General features: G+C 35.4%; 1 non-coding gene across 1 annotated transcript; it reads left to right on the plus strand.

Annotated features, from left to right (window-relative positions):
* The first annotated feature begins 512 nt into the window (after positions 1-512).
* Positions 513-619, plus strand: LOC122727047. Its single transcript, XR_006353017.1, has one exon. It is a non-coding gene; the product is annotated as a U6 spliceosomal RNA (small nuclear RNA).
* The last annotated feature ends 5,961 nt before the right edge of the window (positions 620-6,580 follow it).

Genomic DNA, 6,580 nt, shown 5'->3' on the forward strand with positions numbered 1-6,580 from the left:
CATGAGTCCTCAGTAATTGTAGTTGGTCATTATGTTAATCAGAGTTCCCAAGAATTCACTTACATGCACATATACGTATATAAGAATATATACATATGTGTCTGTATATATTTACATATGTATGTATGCATATGTATATATACATATTATATATGTATTATTTTATCCAGATAAGAACTAATTCCCCCCCCTACTGAACCCTCATTGAGAAAAGAAGAAAAACAAGACTCATTACAAAACTGTATAGTCAATCATATTAAATTTCCACATTGGCTATGTTCTTTAAAATATATATTTGTCTCATTCTGCATTCTGAGTCCTTCACCTTTATCAGGAAGTATTACTATACTGATTTCATCATTAGTTCTCTGGAATCCTGGTTGCTCATTATGTTTAGTTCAGCATTACAATGGTATTCCATGTCATTCATGTACCATAATTTGTACATATATTCCCAAATTAAGGGTTCCCCCTCAGATTCCAATTCTTTGACACCTCAAAAAAGAGTTATGGTGCTCACTTTGGCAGAATATATTCTAAAGTTGGGACAATACAGAGAAGATTCATATGACCTCTGTATAAAGATAACATGCAAATCTGTAAAGCATTGTATATATATATATATATATTTTTTTTTTTTTCTGGTGATGAGGCTTCGTGGGAGCATGATCATGATGTAGTAGAGTCCAGGGAATACAGAACATTGGAAACAGCCAATGGTTACTGATTTCCACTACCTGTTCACATATATTTTTATTCTATTCCTTAATTTTTTCTGTCCTCTTTCTATTTATTTTTATGTTCAAAAGGAAGGTTAATTCTTTTCATTCATTTTAAAGTATACTTTTGATATGCTAAGATTCCCCATTGAGGAGAATCAATGAAACTATAGCCTGGCATGATGGATGAAAGAAATAGAAAGAAAGGAGGAAGGGTGTTCATATATATTGGACATGGAGTTAGGAGACTAGAATTCAGCAATTCTGCTTGCAAATTTGACGTAAATTAGTTATATAACCACAGGTAATTAACTTTTCTTGACCTTAGCACCAAAACTTTCTGCCCAATAGCTGTTAGATGATGAACATTCATAACAATAATCAAATATCCTCAGTATTAGGTTTAATTGCTTCCCAGGTAATCTCTATATTTCAGTGTGGACTTTATTGAAAAAGTTTCTTTGCAGGAGATCCATTTATTTTGCAAGTGATAAAGAATAAATAGGTTTGTTTCTAAGATTTTGGCTAGGGCATTCTAGTCGTGGATTGTAAATTCACAATGATCAGGCTCTTAAGCTTGATTTCTGAAAAAAAGAAATTTTCACAGGCCCATTTGACTGTAGCATAATGGGTTATTACAAATGTCTTTGATTGTAAAGCATGTATTATTTTCTAATAACTAAAATGTCTTACAGTATTTCACATTGTAATGTTTATCTAGGAAAATCCATTAAGAATAGTAGCCAGAGTTAAGGTTGAAACACTATGTAACGATTGGAATGACGCCACCTGCTGGAGACTTACTGTAGAAGAGTTCTGCCCATGAAGCGAAGGTCTTTGAGGGCAAGACCAGGAGTCAGGAAGTGACGCGGGTTAGTGGGAGGAGGAAGGAAGAGACTGGCGCTCTTTCCTGAGGACGCTGGCGGAGAAGGGAGCTAAAAGTGTGCTCTCCCTTTAATAGATAGAAATCTAGGCCTTTCTCTCTCTCTTTACCAAATTCTTATTCTCCTTAATAAATGCTTAAAAGTCTAACTCTTGCTAAAGCTTATAATTTATTGGCAACCACTCATTAGATATTTTAGACAGTTTAGCTAGAATTTTAACCCTTAACAGATGGCTGACCATGAAGAGGAAAGCTAAACCTCAGTCTTCTTCTGATCTTCTGGTTGGGTAAGAAATTTCCCCTACCCTTTAAATTGCTAAGTACTGGTGTACTGGCTGTGTTTTCCCTTTAAATTTTTTCAAATGGACCTTTTAAACTCCCTAATTACCCTATTTTTGATTTTAGTCTGTTTAACCAGACAAATGGGAGATAAGATCATGTTAATGCTTTGTTTTTGTGGATTTTCTATTTTTCTTTTTATTTTTGTTAAAAGAGCCAGCAACTTACTCACACAAGGAAATATCTCTCCCTCTCCCAACCATGCTTTTTCAGAGAAACCTGAAGAGATTCCCGCAGCTTTTCCCAGTTCTAACAGTAATTGTTGCTTTAATTTTGCATGCCTGGAGGCAATGACCCACCCTCTAGAAGCTTTTAATCCCCTAGCACCTGGAGGCAAAGTGGGGGAAGAGGAATCCAGGCCTGAGTTCAAAATCAAGTCTGATTCAAATTGCTCTGGTCCCTCCCCTCCTCTCCAGACCCCACCCTCTACTCCTCCTATGGCCAAGCCCATAGCTTCCCCTGCCTGGGAAGTCCAGAGATCTGATGTGCATGCTCAACTTTTTCTACCTGCATTTGCAGCTTCAGGCTCAGCCCTTCCCCGGCCTGGCTGTGCTTTTGAGACAATCTTAAAAAGCCCTTTAAATTCCAGATATGCTCGTTTTGTTCATAATTTTGCTAACCTGCTTTTGTCTTTAATTAGTAATCTTATAAAGCATTTGTATGGTGAAAAGACTGACAGACAATATAGAGGGGTTAAAGAAGAAAAACTTAAGCCGAATAAGAATGACAATCATCAACATAGTTCAAGACTCCGATTCTTTTGCCATGGAAGGGTATATATTTTACAGAAATGTAGAAGTAAGCAGCAAGGTATTGATATGAGTATTGGGGATTTTAGATACCGGAATCAAAAGTGTTCTGAATTCACTCAGAGTAATAGTATCAGTTCAGAGGTTACATAGGATTTCTATGCTATTACATATACATTTTGAAATTAATGGTATGGGTTTATTTTCATAGAGATTTTCATGCTTTTGAGATTGTGTCATACTTAGTTTTTAAAACAAGGAGAATATTTGTAAAAGCTTTTTATAGTCATGTGATCAAGTTTATATTTTATAGTACTCTTATTAATATTAAGTTCATGCTCATTTAGATTTCCTTAGTTTGAATTTCACTGTCTTTTATTGTTCCACGTGTATTTTCTTCTATTCATTCATCTATCTAATTTTGAAACATGGTTTTGATTTCATAATACAATGTTAATTCTAGGAGTATTGTGCTCCCATATTCTGAGTTGTTTGTTTTTGTTATTTTTTCTCAACTGATTATTTGATCAAACTCTTTAAAGCATTTCCCTGGCAAATTGTTTGCCATGGCAAGTGTAAATTGATTCTAGAAGTATTATTTTTGATAAGCATATTCCAAAAAAAAAAAAAAAAGAGGGGAACATTTGTAAAAGTTTTCTTTGAGATTGTGTTGTGCTTTAACTTATATTTAAATATGTTCTGATTTTTCACAAAAGTAATAGTATACTAAGTAAAAAAAAGGGGTATTATTTGAAATTGTTGCATAATTATATATTATATTCTCAGTCAAGATGTATTCACATTTTTTGCAATCATTTATTATCCTCAATTTTAAATCCATATGAAACTTGGATTATGGGAACTTATCATTTAAGACATTAATTGCCTTTATTCTGAGTTATCAGATGCCAGTTGGCCAAGATGCCATCCAATCACAAGAGGAATACATGCAAAGAGCAGACACTGAACTGTCACATGAGGGGAGACATGCATGAAGTCAAGGTATGGCCGAGGGAACGGCTTTTGACTAATGTTGAGGTTGGATTCTCTTGGTTTAATATTTTATTTTATTTTTCCCCACAATATTGTACAGATGGCTGGAAGTATTCATCCCACCCATCTCACTTCTACACCTGGCTTCTATGCTCCCTCCTATATGCCTGATGCCATGGACATCTCAAATCCCATGCATCTGATTAAGTCTGACTCAGTTTCCTCCAATATGTTCGGTGGCATGGACATATATTCCATCCACCTATTTTAAGCCTGGTATACTGCATGGGCAGTATATATTGCTCAAGTGTGGGAATGCTCATATCCCATCATTTCTCTGTTCTTTTATGGTAACCCCCATAATTATCTCAGGTGTCATGATAAATACAGTGTTGAATTTGGCCTTGACACCTGTTACCAATTATATTAGATTTTTTAATTTCTCATAATGGCATGAGGATAATTAGGCAGATGATGCAAAAAATGATGAAACAAAGATAAAAATTATTTTTAAAAATTAATATCACAGCAATTGTCTTCTCAATTACCCTCCATAAGGGGGGACTATAGTAATATTATAATTTTAAAGAATGTTTCAATTTTTGTTTTATTATATGTTTCATGTGTAACAACTAAGATTCTGAATTCCCTTAGACATGTTTTTGAGAACTTTCATTGTTTGATTTGATTATTGACAAAGCTATTTTAAAGTTGTGTTAAGCTCAATTTTGTAGGAAATTTTCCTGGCTGATTACCAGCATCCACACATCAACCCCTGAAAAGACTTCCATTCCACGACTACACCTAGAGGACATCTGAGAAAAGACTTTCAGAGACTTTAAATGAACAGTTTTGATTTGTTGTTTTTGTTGTTTTTTTCTCTTTCTGTTATAATATACACCATCTGTAACATGTATTCTCTGCAGAGGCCCTCCCTTTGCAAGACTAATGTCAAAGCGTCGGTTCATGAGGACAAAAAAAAATCGCCCCTCTGGACAAAACTTTCCTCTCTTCCTTTTCTATATTGTTGTTCACATATTATTAGTTAGCAATAGTTATTATATTGTTTTTACTGTTCCGTCAAGGAAACATTTTGTTTCTTGAGGAACAACAGGGGGGACTGTAACGATTGGAATGACGCCACCTGCTGGAGACTTACTGTAGAAGAGTTCTGCCCATGAAGCGAAGGTCTTTGAGGGCAAGACCAGGAGTCAGGAAGTGACGCGGGTTAGTGGGAGGAGGAAGGAAGAGACTGGCGCTCTTTCCTGAGGACGCTGGCGGAGAAGGGAGCTAAAAATGTGCTCTCCCTTTAATAGATAGAAATCTAGGCCTTTCTCTCTCTCTTTACCAAATTCTTATTCTCCTTAATAAATGCTTAAAAGTCTAACTCTTGCTAAAGCTTATAATTTATTGGCAACCACTCATTAGATATTTTAGACAGTTTAGCTAGAATTTTAACCCTTAACAACTAGTTGTAGAAAATCAAGGCTTGTATTATTCAAATTTCTTGAACATTTACCTACTCAGTGACCTTTCATAAGAGCAGAAGATAAATTCTGCATTTATGGTACTTTCAAACTTAGTAAAGGAACAAGATGTACACACATGAAACAACTGAAGATCACACTCATTGATCTACAAATATCCAATCTACAAAAAGTTATATTAATTTGTTATATGTACCCATAGATAAAAAGAACCCAACATATATTACATTCTGATACCACCTGATGACCAATTTTACTTGCTTTTATTAAATGCATATTTTATGTATAAGGGGTCTAACTCCTACCCTGAATTTTCCAGGCATCTTGATTGGAATAATAAATCAATCAAGTTTTTAAAAAGAGCTATGGGGATGCTAGATGGTGCAGTGGATAGAGCACCGGCCCTGGATTCAGGAGGACCTGAGTTCAAATCCAGCTTCAGACACTTGACACTAGCTGTGTGACCCTGGGCAAGTCACTTAACCCTCATTGCCCTGAAAAATAAAGATCTATACATCCTTGGAAGTTTGTGTGTTTTTGTTTGTTTTTGCTTGTGACTAATTACTCTCTTAGTTTACACTTCCTCTATTTTCCCCTCTCTGTTTCTTCCCTTTTCCTCCTATTGTCCTATTAATATCTTTTTGTACCCAACTCTCTGTGTGTATATGTAAGTTTATTCTTTGTTCTCTTGATCTGTTCAGATGAGAGTGAGGTTCAAGTGTCAGTCATTCCCCCTACCCCTTCCTTCTTGTTTGTATAACTATCTACTTATGCACCTTGATTATGTAAGATACTTTCCCCTAACTTTCTTTTTCTTTTTCTCCTTCCATTGTATTCCTCTCTCCTCTCTTTCCATCTTTTTCTTAACCTCAAGACATAATAGAACCACTACCAAGCATTATCTAATTGGATTTCCTCTATGAACCTTGATGATGATACAGATCTGAGGAGACATGTTTCATCTCCCCATATTTGAATGTAAGTAGTTTATCTCTATTTTATCTTTATCATTATTAATTTGTGTTTACCTTCCTTAATGTTTCTTTTCACTCTTGTGTTTGAATTCAAAGTTTTTCTATAGGTCTCGTCTTTCATAAGAAATGCTTGGGGCAGCTAGGTGGAGCAGCGGATAGAGCACTGGCCCTAGAGTCAGGAATCCCTGAGTTCAAATCCCAACTCAAGACACTTGACACTTACCAGATGTGTGACCCTGGGCAAGTCATTTAACCCCAATTGCCTCACCAAAAAATAAATGCTCAGAAGTCTTCTATTTCATTAAACATCCTTTTGTTTCCCCTGCAGCATTGTTCTGAGTTTTTCTGGGTAAATTATTGATGTTGTCAGCCCATATCCTTTGCCTTCTAGAATATCATATTCCAAATTTTCTGCTCCTTTAGAGTTATCGCTTCT

This window comes from Dromiciops gliroides, chromosome 4 (genome assembly GCF_019393635.1).
Source record: "Dromiciops gliroides isolate mDroGli1 chromosome 4, mDroGli1.pri, whole genome shotgun sequence".
NCBI classification, from domain to species: Eukaryota; Metazoa; Chordata; class Mammalia; order Microbiotheria; family Microbiotheriidae; genus Dromiciops; species Dromiciops gliroides.